Here is a 19,987-nt window from a genome sequence, read left to right as displayed (position 1 = left end):
AACATCCATATTGGTCTATGCAGCAAACTATACAATCCCTTACTGACCTGCAACAACATTTTGGCATTCTCTAGACATTATCATTAGATAATGATAGAGAGATTCTAATGGACAGGGCAAAATAACAAGGTTTTGTTTTGTTTTTTAATAAAGGCAATTTCTCAGTGATGGAGTAGGAAAGAACCTGGTACAACAATTCAGCCAGTTACCAGCTTTCATTAGTTGTTAAGACACCAATGTAATGGAGGGAGACAGGTACTCAGAAACGAGACATCAAATTAACAAGAGCTAAAGAAATACAGAGGGTGTGCCTGTTTATATGAGAATGGATGGAAATGGAAGGAACAAAACAATCATTGAGTTTCTTAATAACACTATAGGACCGGAAGCAGTTAAGGTAGAATTAAAAAAAACAACAATAATATACTGTAGGTTTCAGGTTCAATTACTGAGTCACGAGTTTCTTTCAACACCCTCCCCCCAAAACAGTTTGTGGAATGCAACATACTAACGCAATGTTCATTGAACCCAATATTCACTGCATCATGATTTGCTTCTTTTGTAATCCCTCTCAAGAATCTGACATATCAGGCTCCAAATCTTTTTTTTTTGGCCAGGTTCTGCTCACATGTGTAAATCATATGGATGACTCACAAAGACGACTTTGGGATGTATCAACTGAATCAAATCAAATCAAATCAGATCAGATCTTTATTACAGTTAAAGACCAGAATAAGGAGGGTGAGGTACAGTCAATTAAAAAGCAACAGTCAATTGAAAATACATCAGAGTCTAAATAATAATAATTATTATTTAGTAGCTAGTTAATAAATATTTAGTAATAGTTAATATAACTATTACTATTATTATTATTATAAAAAGCCAAAAGTTATAAAATAGAAAATATATATCTAAAAGGAATCTAAATGGAAGGGTAGGAGCGTTAGATGGGTGTAGGGGTGGTTAGTATATAGCAAATTACAAATTACAGACCAGTCTAGTATGATGAACTAGATGCTCATTAAGACTGGTTTATGGCACAAGTCATCATCTGACGAATTTTAATCGCTGCTGCACAGAACCTGGCAACACTATATGTTGTAGCAGGGTTGGTATCTGAAAGCAGCAGGGAGGTGTAGAATTGTCCTGTGCGCTCTGGGTGTTGATGCAGTAATGGTGAGATGAGGCTAGTATAAATGTCTCTGTGATACAGGCACACACTCTGTTGTTTCTGTGTGTCCAGAGTCACAGGGGCATTGTTTCTCCGGGTAAGGATTCTTCCTGTATCGGCCTTCAAGGACAGCTGAGGGGAGGGCATGACATCATGCCAGAGTGAAGGCCCTCTGGTGTTTAGGTACTTCAGTTTAGTTAAGTATGCCATAGGAGAGGCAGAGTACTTGTTGGATTCACTGGCAATAAAGGTTGAGGTCCTGGCTCGATCCAACTGGTGCTCTGGGTCTGCTACATGCTGTTTAATAAGTACTTTGGGCTGATCACATCCCATGCTGAGTGGAAGACCTGGAGAGAAGCCCAAGGATGAGATTTTAGTTGCCACTGCCTGTTTCCATGTGGATTGAAAATCATCAGAGTTAATGGGGGAGGCCAAGGGGAAAAAAGAATAGTCTGAGCCAATAGTTGAGTATGATTACCCACACTCTAGCCTCCGCTTTCATGAGGTCTGTCTGTAGTTGCAGGGTAGCATTAGAGACACATTTTGGGACTTGAAGGGCTGAATTTGGATTGTACAAGTTCTAATGGTGCAAAATTGGAGGAGAGGCCCAGCTGGGCACCATAAAGAAGTTGTGCTATTGGCTTGGCTTCAAATAATTTGAGTGCTGCAGGAACATAATGACCACCTCTTATCTTGAGGAATTTAAGGATGGCAGATGAGGTCCTCTGTGCATTTTCAGCAATGTAGTCCCCATGGGCTTTCCTACTGCTGGCAGAATGAAGGACTACTCCCAGGTATTTGAAATAGGAGACCTGCTCTGTCTTGTGGCCATCTATGCTCCAGGAGTGACTCTTGGGCCTTTTGGCAAATGCCATGATTTTAGTGTTTTGATCATTGAGTTGTAACTGGTCTTTCTTGTAGTACTGTGTTAATGCTCTCAGTGCTCTTTTAAGGTCAATTGGCATACTTGAAAGTATTGCTGCATTGTCTGTATAGAGTAGAATAGAGATGTGTCTCCTAGCAAGTTTTGGGGAGTGAACGTTCATGTTGAGGAGATGGCCCACCATGGAGTTGATATAGAAGTTGAATAAGAGTGGGTCCAATGGATAGCCTTGCTTGACACCTTTCTCAGTTTCAGTGGCGCTGATGAGATGGTCCTGGGGGTTTTATCAACTGCAAAATGTGAAGAAGATGAAATACTGAAGACACAATAGAATTTTGAAAATGCTGATACATTCTGAGTTAGGCAAGGCAATCCAGTTATTAAAAAGATTAATAATTTGCAGCACCTTAAAGATTAGCACATTTATTATCACCTAAGCCTTTGTGGATCATAGCTTGTTTCATTAGTTGCATAGGAAATGGAAGGGATGTGAAAACACACAGACACAAGAACACTGAAAAGGCCAAAAGAGGTTTGGGACAGGGGTTATCACAATAAATTAATCCAGAAAGAGACCAATTATTGCCTCCCGTATGGCAGTTTTCCCTAGCCTAGTGACCTCCAGTTACACTGAGATTTTAACTCCCAAAACCTGGCTGGTTAATCTTACTTGGGAATTCTGGAAGTTGCAGTCCTAACACATCTGGATAAAACCAGGCTGGAGATGATTGATTTACAGTGGGGCAAAAAAGTATTTAGTCAGCCACCAATTGTGCAAGTTCTCCCACTTAAAAAGGTGAGAGAGGCCTGTAATTTTCATCATAGGTATACCTCTACTATGAGAGACAAAATGAGAAAAAAAAAATCCAGAAAATCACATTGTCTGATTTTTAAAGAATTTATTTGCAAATCATGGTGGAAAATAAGTATTTGATCACCTACAAACAAGCAAGATGTCTGGCTCTCACAGACCTGTAACTACTTCTTTAAGAGGCTCCTCTGTCCTCCACTCGTTACCTGTAGTAATGGGACCTGTGTGACCTTGTTATCAGTATAAAAGACACCTGTCCACAACCTCAAAGTCACACTCCAAACTCCACTATGGCCAAGACCAAAGAGCTGTTGAAGGACACCAGAAACAAAATTGTAGACCTGCACCAGGCTGGGAAGACTGAATCTGCAATAGGCAAGCAGCTTGGTGTGAAGAAATCAACTGTGGGAGCAATAATTAGAAAATGGAAGACATACAAGACCATTGATAATCTCCCTCGATCTGGGGCTCCATGCAAGATCTCCCGTGGGGTCAAAATGATCACAAGAATGGTGAGCAAAAATCCCAGAACCACACGGGGTGACCTAGTGAATGACCTGCAGAGAGCTGGGACCAAAGTAACGAAGGCTACCATCAGTAACACACTATGCTGCCAGGGACTCAAATCCTGCAGTGCCAGATGTGTCCCCCTGCTTAAGCCAGTACATGTCTGGGCCCATCTGAAGTTTGCTAGAGAGCATTTGGATGATCCAGAAGAGGATTGGGAAAATGTCATATGGTCAGATGAAACCAAAGTAGAACGTTTTGGTCTAAACTCAACTCGTTGTGTTTGGAGGAGAGAGAATGCTGAGTTGCATCCAAAGAATACCATACCTACTGTGAAGCATGGGGGTGGAAACATCATGCTTTGGGGCTGTTTTTCTGCAAAGGGACCAGGACGACTGATCCGTGTAAAGGAAAGAATGAATGGGGCCATGTATCGTGAGATTTTGAGTGAACACCTCCTTCCATCAGCAAGGGCATTGAAGATGAAACATGGCTGGGTCTTTCAGCATGACAATGATCCCAAACACACCGCCCGGGCAACGAAGGAGTGGCTTCGTAAGAAGCATTTCAAGGTCCTGGAGCGGCCTAGCCAGTCTCCAGATCTCAACCCCATGGAAAACCTTTGGAGGGAGTTGAAAGTCTGTGTTGCCCAGCGACAGCCCCAAAACATCACTGCTCTAGAGGAGATGGAGGAATGGGCCAAAATACCAGCAACAGTGTGTGAAAACCTTGTGAAGACTTACAGAAAATGTTTGACCTCTGTCATTGCCAACAAAGGATATATAACAAAGTATTGAGATGAACTTTTGATATTGACCAAATACTTATTTTCCACCATGATTTGCAAATAAATTCTTTAAAAATCAGACAATGTGATTTTCTGGATTTTTTTCCCCATTTTGTCTCTCATAGTTGAGGTATACCTATGATGAAAATTACAGGCCTCTCTCATCTTTTTAAGTGGGAGAACTTGCACAATTGGTGGCTGACTAAATACTTTTTTGCCCCACTGTATACTATAAGAAATGGGGTCTATATACAAGTCACTAATATCATTTTCTTTTTTCTTTCACATTTTCTCACAAGAAAAAGATAAAGCATGCTGAATGAGCTCTCATAAAAAGATCTGATAAAAGCATTGTTTCCAAGGGTGGGCACTTTGTTTTTCTGCTTACTGTTGTGTCTAGTTAAACAAGTTTTGCAAATACCTGTAAAACCTGTGAACAACCTGTATTTTAGAATGTGTGTACATCACACATCACAATTTTTCTTGCAGATGACAACTAATTTCCTAAAAAAACATCCTCTGTCCTTAGCCACTTTTATCTCCAAGGAAAGAAACTTAACATTCTTTTTCTAACAAGTTATGTTGTTTTCTCACACTTTCAGATAATTGTCAATATTACATTAAAATGTAAATATTGATTCAAGCTTATTTGAATGAAAAGCAAATTCAGGAAGTCATAATGTAATTATTCACTGGGCAAAAGCCAGCCCTGTACTCAAAAGACTGAAACAGATTACTTACAATACCAGCTCTTGCTGTCAAGAGAATCCATATAGGTAATATTCATATGAATTTTTGATTTAGGAACAGGCTGATCAGTCCATTTCCAAGACAAGTGGTACTATAGAATGAACTTGGAAAAAGATGCAGCTATTTTAATGATTCATGAAGAGGTGCTTCATATGTAATCCTTTCCGGCATATTGCAAAGCACCTTTTTATATTCCAGTCAACCCACTGGTAGCTAGCAGCTATAGTTCTCATTAGTTTATTTCTGATTTCACAAAATTGATTGTATGGAGGCTGTGCTACAGTTAGGTAACCCTCTCCCCTCTCTGGGACACAACTTGATTAACTTGAAACTGTGTGCTGTGTTGCTCATTCTGTGCGTGTGGCCCTTACCTTCTGCCTCAAAATACTGTCCTGATGATACCACTGTATGGAGGGGACAAATAGGACTCACTATCTCTTCCTTGGCCAACCCTACCACAATGTGTTTGTTAAGAGGAATTATGCCTGTGAAGGAGAGACAGTTGTAAGCCCTTCCATTCCAAAGTACAAGGGAGGCGGCCTTTGGTGTACAGCAAGGTCCTCTCTGAAGATAGACCCCTGGTATAGATGGTGCAGCAGAGGGACTGATGGAGACATAGCCAGTAAGAACCTACTTTCACATTTCACAATTGCTGCTGTGAAAACTTGTGTGTGCAAACATGCCCTAAAATTCTTTCAACTGTCAACACTGGCACAGTATCTCTGTCAATCTTAATTTGATTCCCTGAGCTAGTAGAAACAGAGCCGTTTTGTCTCCTCTCAGTTGCTCCTTCTCCCAGTTTCTATAAACTACTCGTTAAGAGGTGGAAGGCAAAGGCAAATGATGGGACTGTAAATACACTTGTCTTGCTCCTCTCTCCATCCTGGGACCCAGAGAAATCTGGATACTCTGGGGATTGCTTTGTAACCTAGCAACCCTAACAATGTGAGAGACAGGACAGCAGAGAATCGGGTCATAAGATACAGTGGAACCTCAAGTTACGAATTTAATCCATTCCGTGACTCTGGTTGCAACTCGAATTGGTCGCAACACGAGGCAAATTTTCCCATAAGGTTCAATGTAATTACCATTAATCCATTCCAGCGTCCGTGGACCACGCGGCAGGGGCGGAAAAATGGCCACGGACCACGCGGCAGGGTGGAAAAATGGCTGCGGACCACGTGTCAGGGGCAGAAAAATGGTCCCAGACCACGTGTCAGGGGCGGAAAATGGCCGCGGACCACGCGGCAGGGCGGAAAAATGGCCGCGGACCACGTGGAACGGGCGGAAAAATGGCTGCGGACCACGTGGAATGGGCAGAAAAATGGCTGCGGACCATGTGGAATGGGCAGAAAATGGCCACGGACCACGTGGCACGGGCGGAAAAATGGCCACGGACCATGTGGAATGGGCGGAAAATGGCCACGGATCCGGTTCGCAAGTCGAGGTAAATTTTTGGGGCCAGAGCTGGTCGTATCTCAAAAAATTCATAAGGAGGGGCGTTCGTAACTAGAGTTACCACTGTAATTGAAAAACTAACCAAAGTCATATATTCATTACCATTTGACCCCCAAAACTGTTCACTGTAAATCAGACAGTAACACTTCAGTGCCAAGAATAGCTCCTAACATATCCTGGTGGTTGTATTGTAATTTTACAAAACAGAGATGCCAGAGGGTGAATTTTCTTAGAAGGAAGACACATCATCTGACCTCTCTAATCCTGGCTGTGTGGGGACTGGCTGTGATGAGTCAAGAAGAGATGTGACTGTGTATGATTATATTACACAGAAAGTAGGTATCAGAAGACATGCCAGAGGAGGAAAATAAGAATTCAGTCAACAATGAGGTCTAAGGAACAAACACATAACAAATAACACACAACAAATGAGCCTCCAGTCTTAGAATCCTACTCCCCCAACGCTAATGCTTACAAACCCATCATCGTCTTCCACCCCAAGAGGAAGAAACAGGCCAGCATGTTGCTATGGCCCAAATGATCCAATAAAGAATTGCCAGCAGCCTCACCTCAAGGTCTACCCTCTCCTTCCTTGGCAGCAGTTGGGCTAAAACGCCAGCCTTGCCTCTCAGGAGATGCAGTGTGGAAGTAGCCATCTGCATTTTGCTGATAACTCCCATCATTGACTATCAGGAACATTATTTTCCCCCCACATAATGCTGACTCTTGAGCTTAAGAGGTGTTACGACTGTACTTCACTTCTACCTAAGTTGGCTATATTAGCCAAGGCTGGAAGGAAATTAGATACCAACTAATTTGACAAGCTTCCAGAGGTACCTTAATAAGGCATTTTTCACTTCTACTTCTGACATCTGATAGGCACTGCATTCAAAGGTGCAAGTGAAATATTTTTCCTCAAAACCAAGAGGCAGCCACGTCCTCCCAAACGCTTGACAAAACTGCTTCAGGGGCCTCCCCAGGTTGCCTAAGCATAATGGATGTGAAAGAACTGCCCAGCTGCTGCAGATCCCATATTTACTCCCTCAGGAAGTGCTGAAGATCACCATTTTCCAAAGTGTTGTCCTGCAATAAAGCCCTACCTCAGAAAAAATTGGACCCCAAACAGCTGAAATCAACATGTTATATTTCATTGCTTCACATTGTTCCTTCCAGGCTGTTGCCTTTGCCAGCCTACTTTCTCTGGGCATGCTCACCTGATGCCCATGTTATCAATGGAGGGTTTATCTTCCTCCTATTGCTGGAAGGGTGATCTTTGCAACCAGCTGAGAACAAAAGTAGTCTATTTATGTTAAGTTCAGCCAATTTCCTCCCATCTCAGTTTAGGGCAGGCTCTTTGGGCCATCAGGATAAAGGTGTGTACAAAAATGTCTTTGCTTATTTCAGAAGTCTCCCTTCCCTTCCCTTTTCTATCCATTTTAACTTTGGCTCTGTCAAACCTGGAATGTGGCCCTCAAAACCTTTCCCAGAATTGGATTGTAAAATGTTCTCTACTTCTGGTACAAACATAATTAAACAAAAATAAAAACATAATTGTTTGGATGTCTGTTCTGATTGACTTGACCATCCCTTTTTGGCTGGAGAGATAGAATGCCAGCTTAGAAGAAGGAGGGAGGAGCAAAAGCATGTTGAGTATTGTGCAATTTGAGGGACATTTAAATTACCATGTCCCTGACTGTGTCTCTGAAATGTTGGCAATTATGAAATCAAGGTATTCTTAAAATAAAAATTGTGGGCCTTTTGTTGATTTGGGGAGTGGAGAGCCAGGCATATTTCACATTTCAAATGCTTTTCTACCAATTTTCTCTTTAACAGCAATAAAGCAGCCAGAAGTTAATATCAAAGGCAGTAATATCAAAGTTAATAACAAAGGCAGAGACAGAGGAAAAAAATGGATGAAATTCTTTCTGCAGGAAAGGTTTGCATTAGTCAATGTGCAAGCAAAAAGCAGGGAGATGGCGACCTCTAGTGAAAAAGGAGAATGCACACAGATATACACTGTGCAGGAAAAAGTAAACAATGCTGGGTTAAGAACACTTAATAGGAAGAGCACATACCTATGACTTAAGGTGCATGGCATCTATGCTGGAAACATAGGTAACCATTTGTATAATCCTTCATAAATTCTCCATTAAGACTACATTTTGTCTTAATGTCAAGCCTAGCAAAAGTAGACAATGTTGTTTTCTGGGTCTGAAACTTTAATCAAGTCCTTTGTGGCTTCCCAAAAATCATTATTACCTTTCCTCCAGTTCCTAATCGATTCCAAATATCATTATAACCCTACAGACATCTCCCTTGGTCCTTGTCACCTTGTAGGCATGTGGCTCACACTCTCATAATCATGGGCTCCAAAGATAAATCTGTAGATTTAGACGTGTATTCAACATACAAGATTAGAGCAGATGGAAGATTCTCTAATAAAATTAATAAAAATGGATACGAAGAGTAACACTGAAATTTCTAAAGACCTTTGGAAGCTTCCCATCCACCTAACTTTAATTATTTTCTAGATCCTTTTAATTTAAAAATAAAGGAAAATTGGCATGTGGGAAAGAGAAGTTCTAACTTCTATCATGATATTGATTTACAAGAATGCCCTAGGAGCTGGGAGACAGGCTGAAACAAGAATCCCTTTTAGTGAGCACAGAACATTCCTTCAGGCATCAGGCAGAAACCCACAGCCATAATTGGAGCAGGATCTTCCACCTGGAAGTGCATTTCCTCATCTACAGATAAAATATGATTGGCACAGGGGCATGTTGGACCGCAAGTTCTCTGATTGCATCTTGTGATCAACAGGAGTGCTCATCTCATGCCACTAGCAGGACTGTGCTTCATCTGGAGAACCTCTCTGACCTAAATGATAGACATCCTTTTAAATCAAACAGTAATAACAAAACAACAACTACTACAACAAACAATATTTCCCTTACCTGAAAAAGGCTACTGTAGGAATATTGGGCTCAGTTAAGTCCATGCTGAGTCCTCCAAAAATATGTGTGTCTTTTGCTACCTAGCCCATGTGGAAGTCAGAGCATGTACAGCCACAAAGGTGAAGCTGTTTCTTTATTGCCAATTGCGCTGAACTGAAAGTCTGAATTTCTGGAGCTTGCAATTAGATTCCATTCTTCCATATCCAAACCCCTAACTTTCAGGAATGCTTTTTATTTTATTTTTTTTAATTCTAACACTGAATCCTTTTTTCTTCCTTTCTTTCTGCATTATACTTCAGGGTGATAATCCTGGGGTGAATTCTGACAATGCTGAGAGACGATCTTAACTTGAAATATGAGGTGGTTGAGATTTTGCTGTTTGTTTTGGATGTTTGTACAGTATGTGTGTGTGTTAAAGCCGACTGCTGCAAGAAGTACCTTGTCTGCTGTCAGCAACAAAACCAATTCCTAGGACTGAACACTCTTACAAACGAAGCGACATTACCTTCAGACTGTTTTTGCAGTTCCCTCAGTCTCCCAAGATCACACCTCTTAGGTTCACTCCCTAAAATGAAGATTTTCAGAGAACTGTGACTGGAACGGTCGAGGATGGATGTGGATAGAAATAGTGTGGGAATCTGATCTTTGTGGTATTAACTGAGCTGATCCCATATCAACATTAATGTATGAAATAACACCCTACACATTATTTTTAATGGAAAGGCAAGGTGAATATTGAACGTTTTGCAATAATTTCTTAGAGAACTCTAAAAATGCATTTAAAATTAGTGTTTTCGGAGAAAACAGATTTAAACAAGTGTTTTTTTGTGAGTGAACGTACAGCCCAATATGTATTTAAATGCAAATTGGAGATGGACTTTTTTGTAATGAGGAAAAAATTGAATTGGCTGATGAGTGAATACACGGCTTGGAAATAGACTGATCTGTCAATTATCTCTGCCTTTGTAAAAAGGAGACAGTTTACAATTGTGAGAGCAGCACCTTAATGGGATAGAAATAAAATATGATTAAGACAAATTACTTCCATTACATCTGGGAAATAGCCAATCTTCATTAGGAAATTATATCTGTAATTCTATCTATCTATCTAAGGTAGACCACGACTGTGTGAATGTGGGGCTTTTTGTACAAACACAGATTTCAAATACTAGCAAGATTCGGAGAACTGCAGTCTCACAAAGAAAGCTGACGTGCAGTCTGTCATGTACATAACAATGACAGAAACCATAGCACATTGAAATGGTACATTGAACACATTCCTGATGGTAGGATCTTTGAGCATTACCATTTAAGGACTAGATTCAGTACCATAAAATGGTTCCTAACAACCTTAATGTAAAGCTGCATTAGTAATCTAAATGGAAAGGCCTCACCTACTTTCCCTTCACTTTTGCCCAATATCAAAGTTTATTCATAAACAAATAAAAGACATATTGCTGGCTTCCTACCTTATCTAAGAGATTTGACTATCACATCCATCAACCAGTTACACCCACATTCCAAGACCTCCCATGACTGAACTTTCACCGACCCAGGTAAATTATTCCAACTCCACAACTTCCAAGTCCAACTTAAATGGGTTTGATGGACTAATGTCATGCAGAAATCTGCTTTACAGTTTCTTAGAAATTGTCTCCTCCTCCCCCTTCCCACTCTCTCCTCTTAGTTTTAAGGTTCTTCAGGGTTTTTTTTCATATTTCTCTTGGAGGTATTTTTGATCTTATTTTATTATTTGAGGTAGTGGAGCATGCTATTGCCAGTGTAATTAGGGTTATCAAATATCCAGCAAAAGGAGGACATGTCCTGTCCTTGTGTCCTCTGTCACAAGTACAGTAGGTTTCAACATAGATACATGATTTTGAATACAAGTATGGAACTCAGGCTTGTACTAAATTGCTAGCTATAGTTAAAAGGCCATATCATATAAATATCTGTGCTTCAGATTGATTGATTATGTGTCACCACATTGGTGTCAACTCGCAATAACCACATAGATTTATCTTCAGGAGGATCTGACTCCAACTTGGTCCTTCAGGTCCTCCTGATGGACCCCTTGTGGGATGTTTGTTTGGGTGTTGGTGGCATTGGCACACATCACCACTGTGTCCATTCATGTTGCCATCGTTGCCCTTTTCTTCACTTTCCTTCCATTTTTCCCAGCATTATAGACTGCTCCAGAGATGTCTTTGCACAATGTGTCCAAAGTATGATAATTTAAGCCTGGTCATTTGTGCCTTGAGTGAGAACTCTGAGTTGATTTGTTTGATCTATTTGTTTTCTTGGCTCTCCATGGTATTCTCAGGAGTCTTCTCCAACACGAAAAGCATTACAGTCTTTCCATTCTGGTTCTTCAAAGTCCAACTTCCATTTCCATTGGGTGTCACAGGGAAATCCATTGTCTGCATGATTCTGATCTTTATAGGCATAGCTACATCCTGGCATTTGAATATCTCTGTACTTAACTGAGAGCCAGAATATATGTAATCAGAAGAATGCCACCCACATAGAAGAAAGAAATAACACCTCGCTTGATAGCAGTGATGAACTCACATAAAGAACAAAATATCTTTCTGTGGGGAAAAAAAAGTAAATGCGTAATCCCAAAACAATGTAATGAGGTCTAAGCATGCCCAGTTGCTACAAATGACAATTGAATGCTAAAAGGAAAAAAGTCTGTCTGTCTGTCTGTCTGTCTGTCTGTCTGTCTGTCTGTCTGTCTGTCTGTCTATCTATCTATCTATCTATCTATCTATCTATCTATCTATCTATCTATCTATCTATATTTATCCCATAGAACTAGGTATAGAGTCTGTAAACCCAGCAAGAATAGCATGCTGGACAACAGTAGGCCCAGTACAAACCAAATGTAAGGAGGAAGTAAGGATAACAAAACAGGAGTGAAGGTAGAATATTTGCTGGAATTATTCAGTTTTATGAAAGCTTTGGTCCAAAACAAGAAGCAAATTAAATTACTGAAAATATCAGGTGTTCTGTTGAATTAATAAATTGTTGGCTGCAGAAACCATAACACAAACCTTGAAAAAAACAAAAATGTGAAAAAATCTCAGTGATTACTTGGAAATCAAATGCAGCATTTCAGTTGTGTTGAATTTATATGTGAATGAAGAATAGAAAGTGAAGAAGTAATATACTGTCTAGATACCATCTTCATTGCAATGATTATGATTTTATAGTAGTTAGGATTAACCAAATTCAGTTTATAAAATATCTCATACATGCCGCTTGACAAGGATTGATATGATAATGATAATAGTGGCAAGATAGTCTGTTGATGTTATCAGAATTCAGGTACTTGTTAACTTCTGAATAATCAAGGTATAAATTGTATATTTGGCATCTTGCCTGATAAAATTCAGTTTTTGGAAAACAGGAAGTCCAAGAAAAAAGGTTACTTCTGCTAAGAGTAAGAGTAAGCTCTGAGACAAGCTATAAATTAAATGGCAAATCCAATATGCATATAGTAAAAATCAAGATCAAGCAAGCTTTTGTCCTTCTGCTCAGTGGGAGGGTTCTGTCCTCCCTGAACCTGCCTTAGGACACACCTCCATTATGGTTTGACAGGTGCAATGCCCCAGTCAAATTCCCTCCCTGACGTTGCATGTATAGCAGTGACCTTGACACTACTTAGATGACACTGACTTTTTTTGCAAAGGAAGAATGCTAAGTGCAGCAATACTGTAACTAACTCACTCAAGTCCATACAGTCATAGGAGATCATTCTTGAGTAGCAATGAAAGTCAGATAATATTAGAGTGCCTCAAAGATTTTGCAAATAAATCTTTTCCTTTGTAAACAAGCAGCTGCAGCTGCCGTTCCCCACAATTTTAGAATTCAGATTTAGGGTTTATGGAGTGTACAAAGCAAACCTAGCTATGACGTGCCATCAGAAACAATCCAAGCTCTGTATTGTCGAAGGCTTTCACAGCCGGAATACGATGGCTGGTGTGGGTCTTCCGGGCTGAGTGGCCGTGTTCTGGAAGTTTTGTTTCCTAACGTTTCGCCAGCATCTGTGACCCGCATGTTCAGAGAGCAGGAGCACAGACAGGAGAAGTTCTCTTTGTGCCCAGGATGATGTGACCCTTTGTGGGTATTTATAGAGATCTGAAGGGGCGGGGAATGGGGGGTGTGGTGGTAGGGTTAGGGGGTGTGTGGGGCGTGTGGGGGTGTGTGGGGGGTGTGGGGTTTGGGTTAACAAGTGGCTGCTTGTTTTGGTGTCATCTGTGCCAATTTTTTTTATTAATGAAAACTTCTTTAATAAAATTATATATATAAAAAAAAAAATCCCCTCTCACACCTATGGGTGGTACGTGTCTTCCTCAATCTCGGGTCCTCTACCAGAGGCCTGGGAGTTTGAGGGTTCTGCGCAGTATCTTAGCTGTTCCTAGCACTGCACACTTCTGCACAGAGAGCTCTGATGTTGTTCCTGGGATCTGTTGGAGCGATTCTCCCAGCTTAGGAGTCACGGCCCCGAGTGCTCCTACCACCACTGGGACCACTTTGGCCTTTACTTTCCACATCCTCTCTATTTCCTCCTTCAGGCCCTGGTACTTCTCCAGCTTCTCATGCTCCTTCTTCCTGATGTTGCTGTCACTTGGCACTGCTACATCTATCACTACCGCTGTCTGGTCTTTGTCTACTACCACGATGTCTGGTTGATTAGCCAGTACCTGCCTGTCCGTCTGGATCTGGAAGTCCCACAGGATCTTAGCCCTGTTATTCTCCACGACCTTCTGTGGAATCTCCCATCTGGACTTGGGGGGGTCTAGCCCATATGCTGTGCAGATGTTCCTGTACACAATGCCAGCTACTTGGTTGTGCCGTTCAGTGTATGCTGTTCCTGCCTGCATCTTACACTCTGCCACTATGTGTTGGACTGTCTCTGAGGCCTCTTTGCACAAGCTGTACCTTGGGTCCTGTCTAGTGTGGTAGACCCCTGCTTCTATGGATCTGGTGCTTAGTGCCTGTTCTTGTGCTGGTATGATCAGTGCCTCAGTGCTGTCTTTTAGTCCGGCCCTTTCCAGCCACTGATAGGATTTCCCAATGTCAGCCACCTCAGCTATCTGTCTATGGTACATCCCATGCAGGGGCTTGTCTTGCCATGGTACTTCCTCTGCTTGAACCTCCTGCCTTGTCTGCTGCTGCCTGAGGCATTCGCTCAGCAGCTCATCTTTGGGTGCCATCTTACTGATGTACTCCTGGACACTCCGGGTTTCGTCCAGGACAGTGGCTTTGACACTCATCAGACCCTGCCTGCCCTCTTTGCGGCTGCTGTACAGTCTCTGGGAGTGTACAGTCTACATGGTTCCCGTGTTGGACTTGGGGTGGAAACCTCCGTACATTGTGAGGAGCTTCTGGGTCTTCACATCGGCAGCCTCCATGTCTTCCTTTGGCCAGCTCACTATACCGGCAGGGTATCTGATGACTGGCAGGGCATTCATGTTGATGGCATGGATCTTGTTCTTCCCATTGAGCTGGCTCTTCAGGACCTGTCTTATCCTTTGGTGGTACTTGGATGTTGCTGTCTTCCTTGCCTCCTCCTCATGGTTCCCGTGTGACTGTGGGACACCAAGGTATTTATAGCTGGTCTCTATGTCTGCTATGTGGCCCACTGGTAGTTCCACTCCATCGGTCTTAACTGCCTTCCCTCTCTTTACTATCATCCTGCCACACTTCTCCAATCTGAATGACATCCCAATGTCCTCACTGTAGATCCGTGTCAGGTGGATCAGTGAGTCGATGTCTCGTTCACTCTTAGCATACAGCTTGATGTCATCCATGTAGAGGAGGTGGCTGATGGTGATTCCACTCTTGAACTTGTACCCATATCCAGACCTTGTGATTATCTGGCTGAGGGGGTTTAAGCCTATGCAGAACAGCAGTGGGGACAGTGCATCACCTGGGTATATGCCGCACTTGATGGCCACTTGTGCGAGCTGTCTTGAGTTCACTTCCAGTGTTGTCTTCCACAGTCCCATTGAGTTCTTGAGGAAGGTCCTTAGTGTCCTGTTGACTTTGTATAGTGCCAGGCATTCACAGATCCATGTGTGTGGCATTGAGTCATAGGCTTTCCTGTAGTCAATCCAGGCTGTGCTCAGATTGGTCTGCCTAGACCTTGAGTCTCGGGTGACTGCCCTATCTATGAGTAACTGGTGTTTTGAGCCTCTGGTGTTGTTCCCAATGCCCTTCTGAGCTGTGCTCATGTACTGGCCCATATGGTCTTGTCTTAGCCAGTCTGGGTGGGAGCCTGCTGCTAGCAGTTGGTTCATCTGTGCTGCCAGGCATTCATGTACTGCTGTTAGTTTCTTTAGCCAGTAGGTGTGGATCATGTCCGGGCCAGGTGCTGTCCAGCTTTTCATGTTCTTGACCCGCTGTTGGATGTCTGCTACTGTGATGGTGACTGGTTCCTGTTCTGGGAGATTGCTGTGGTCTGCTTTCAGGTCCTGCAGCCACTTTGCACTGGTGTTATGTATCTTCTCTTTCTCCCATATGTTCTTCCAGTACTGTTCAGTTTCCGCTGCTGGGGGCTCAGCTGTTACTCTGTGGTTGCACTGCAGTTGGGAGTACACTTTGGATGGTTCTTTGGAGAACAGGGCATTTATCTTCTTGGCCTCTGCTTCTCTAGTGTATCTCCTTAGCCTGGTAGCCAGTGCTGTGAGCCTTTGTTTAGCAGTCTCTAGGGCTTCAGATGGAGTCAGGCCCATGTATTTTTTCAGTAGCCAAGTCTTATCCTTAATCTCCACACGCTTCTGTAGTTCCACCAGCTGACTGACTTCTCTCCGAGTTGCCTTGATCTTAGCCTCCAATCTCATTTTCCAGGGTGGGTATGTACTGCTGTTCTTCTTGATCGTGTAGCCAAGCATTTCCAGGATTACAGCGGCTGTAGCATATACCAATTCATTGGTTTCAGTTATGGTGGTAGTAGGGATTGTCTGGAGGGCTCTGTTGGCATCTTCTAGCATACTATCTGATGGTACTTCTCCACTGAGCCTTGGTAATCGGACTCGAAGGTTGACTGTAGCTAGTTTATCCATGATTTTATGCCTCATATCAGCTGCTGTGCTCTGTAATGGAAGGGGTGGCAGTGACATTCCAGCTTCAGGTGTTGGCTGCACATCTGCTTGTTCTTCCAGGTCTGCTTGAGTCCGGGTTGTAATGTGGAGTTGGTCTATCTCAAGTTGTGAAAGCAGCTTCCTCTTCACTATGTTGAAGCGCTGGGTAACTAGTTGTTTCTCAGTTAGTGTGGATGTAGGCCTTCTGTCTATCCATAGTTCCCTCATACATTTCATATGTCCCCTCTCATTAGGTCTGCTGTTGTAGTAGCATTCCATCATTTCCAAGTTCTCTTGTCTCGTCCATGTATAGTTTGTTCCAGTAGCCCACTTAACATCAGATTGTCCTGGTTCCCCAACATCTGACGCAGACCTTGTTAATCTGGGCGACGTCTGAGCCGGCATGACTCTCTTAGTTTGTGTCACTCTCATATTTTTGAGGTAGGCAGGTGAAGCGTTAGGGGGTCTTTGCCCAAGGACCCCTACTGGTAAGGTAGGTACCAGCCAGGATTTGAACCCCAGTCTCCTGCATCAAAGGCAGTGTTCTAACCACTACGCTATCCAGCCGCTATCCTATATATATATTTTCCCAAGCCCCTCACCACAGAGCACAATCAAGGAAACAAAAATTCTACAAACTACCATAAGGTGTTTTCTTTCAAGGATTGGTGTGAAGTACAGAATCTTGGAAAGTGCCATAGGAACTGCCAGCTATCATTTATTAATGAGTTTGCTAAGAGAGAGTTTCTTTGTACATTTTGAATCTTTTTTCCTGATTTTTTTTTGGGGGGGGCATCTGGAGCTAGCTGCTATTTATTAGAGGAGCTGCTCATGAACTCTTCTTCACTCCACTGGTTGTTTAGGGCCGACATTCTCTCCCCACAGCCTCTCACACCATGGCAGTTTCCAGGCATGTAAAAGCTGACAGGCTTTCCTGACTTCTGTTGGTGGCTCTGTCAGATGATTCACAGGGGACAGGAACAGCCTGGTGCCTCTTGGCAAACATGGACTAGCCCAGGCACACCCTTCTTTTCAGGCCCTGGACATTGTCCTCAGCTGCCATTCTTCCCCTCCTCCCCTCATGGAGAAAGAGAGGCAGTCTGGTCTAGTGGTTCAGGCTCCAGGCTAGAAAGCAGGACACTGGGAGTTCCAGTCCCACCTTAGGCGTGAAAGCCGGTTGGGTGACTTGGGTCGGTCACGCTCTCTCAGCCCAGCTCAGCTCACCTCACAGGGCTGTTGTGGTGGGGAAAATAGGAGGAGGAAGAAGTATTTGGTAGGTTCGCCACCTTGAGTTGTAAAATAATAAAATGCGAGATAAAAAATCTAAAAAAAAAAGAGACAAGCTGGGCCAGCTGCCAGCCCAGCTCTACGTGATGGTTTCCCACAGCCTATTAAGCAGCTGTTTAATAGACTGGGGAGCTGCCCAGTAAAGCAGGAGGACAACTCCCAGTTTATCATACAACTTCCCCAGCTTGCCAAATGGCCAAGTGAAGGTTTAGCAGCTGCTCGGGTTTGCTCTCTTGCTTTAATGAGCATCTCCCCCATTTTGATAGGTGCATTCTCCTGTTCTGATGTGCATGGTAAAGCAGGGGAGGAGAGTCAGCCATCTTTCAAAACTTGGCATCTCCCCAAGCCCCCACCCCACCCCCACATCACTGTCCTGACTGGCAGATGATTTCCTTCTAGCAGGTGACATTCAGAATGCAGAAGGGCAGCAAAGCCAGGAGGTTTTGCCACTCGTTTTGCTCCACGCACTCTGTACATTCAGAATCCAGAAGGAACCATGCAGCTAAAAGCCAAAACAGAAGCAATGCTTAAAGATACGGATTTGCAAGCATGACCACACATTTTCTGCCAGTAAAATTTTCTGCCAAGCCAAAGATGGGTGGATAGCACTTTAGCTCAGAGTGGGGAAAGACCTACTCTCCTGAGTAAAACAGATCAATGGAGATAAGATGCCACTGTTTAATATATGATCATTGTAAATCCTCACTGAGAGTACATTTTGGTTCCTCCTTTAAAATAGTACTTAGTAAAGACATAAACACACAATCTCTCACTCTCTCCAGTCTTGATTAAACGAATACAAATAAATACAAAAATCTATAATTAAAATCTAGTGAGAATGTTTGTTGCATGCCTTCAGGTCAGTCTTGATTCCTGGTGACTGCCTGGAGAAGTAGAAGGGGTGAAACCCAACTTCTTCTCTCCAGATAGAGCTTCTCTTTTTTTCCTTCAACTCTTTTTTAGACATGTAGTCTTCAATTCCCAGAATTCCCCAGCCAGCCTGCTTTAAGATATGTGGACTTCAACTCCCAGAATTCCCCAGCCAGCATGCTGGCTAGGGAATTCTGGGAGTTGAAGTCCATACCTCTTAAAAGTTGCTGAGGTTGAGAAATACTGCCCTAGGTATAAGAGAGAGGGAAGGGAAAATACAGACAGACTTGCAGCCTGCGTCAATAAAATATAGTTCTAGTCTTCTTGCGGAGTCAGTTTCCTGATCTGGTCTACCTTATAGGGTTGGCACTCAATCTCAAGAAAAGTCTGGCAGCAGTCAGAAAGGAAAGCAAAGCAAAGCAAAGCAAAGCAAAGCAAATTGTTTAAATGATTGCATGTAAAGGCAATTTTTCAATAGAGCAATCCCTGGTTTTCACCAATCCCTCTTTTCCCACTGCAGTCTTTCTGGGAATTAAAGAATTTTCTGGAACACTGTGATGATGCAGCAAGGAGAGGATTAGCACTAAGGAGAATTGCAAAACTATTATGGATACAGACCACAGAGTTTAACATTGTCAAGTGGATTAAACATAGTTTAGCATTAGGTTAATGTCACTTAAGAGATGGATCTGGCATTTTCTTCTTTTTTCTATTTTGGCATATGGGGGAATTTTTTAAAAAATAAAATGGTATTACATCTCAGCAGAGGGATGGGTGAAGGCCAGAAGGAAAGGATTAGGGACTACTGTACATGCAAGATGCAGGCCACAATTCCTCCATTGGGAGAGAGTTAAGCTTAATGATCTTTGAGGGTTTTTCCCCCCCAAGTCTATGACTTTGTGAAATGGAATCATTCTGTAAACCAGGAATGTTTCAGCCAAAAATATTTTAAGAGCAATGCTTTTTTAATATTGTCTAGGGTCTGGGAGAAAGTTATATTAGCCTACCATATGAGTCCATTGCTAATTTTTCCTATATAAATATGAATGCAAAATCTAATGAGCAATGAATTACTGTACCAATGTCAATTAATAATGGAGCTGATCAATGACCCACAAACTTGCATCCTTATGAAAAATGTATTTTGCCCAACTTACCTTAGTTGTACTTACTGACATTTGCTTTCCTTGCAAATGAATGAGGCGGATTCACTACTTCAGAAGAATTCTATTCCTATGGAGGTCATGTGAAAATTAAGGATAGAACTAGGCAGGAATTCAAAGCAACTTTTGTTTAAATAGGAGCATGACAGAAACTTTAGCCTTCCTACTGACACTTTCCTTAGTTTGTCTTGAGGGAGAGGCCCCATTATACAAACTATGGCAGGCGTAAGGGACAAATATAATGAAATAAACACA

General features: G+C 42.4%; 1 long non-coding RNA gene across 1 annotated transcript; it reads right to left on the bottom strand.

The window, feature by feature from the left end:
- Window positions 1-322: 322 nt before the first annotated feature.
- Window positions 323-19,941, bottom strand: LOC148215446 (uncharacterized). Its single transcript, XR_015796620.1, has 3 exons — window positions 19,727-19,941; window positions 9,322-11,912; window positions 323-2,344 (listed from the first exon to the last, which is right to left on the bottom strand). It is a non-coding gene; the product is annotated as an uncharacterized LOC148215446 (long non-coding RNA).
- Between the last annotated feature and the right edge of the window lie 46 nt (window positions 19,942-19,987).

The sequence above is a fragment of the Python bivittatus genome, unplaced genomic scaffold, assembly GCF_059951505.1.
Source record: "Python bivittatus isolate LINGU-HERP-01145 unplaced genomic scaffold, Pbiv_v1 ctg000410_np1212, whole genome shotgun sequence".
NCBI classification, from domain to species: Eukaryota; Metazoa; Chordata; class Lepidosauria; order Squamata; family Pythonidae; genus Python; species Python bivittatus.
Note: the sequence above shows the minus strand (reverse complement) of the source record. Positions and strands in the feature narration are given on the sequence as shown.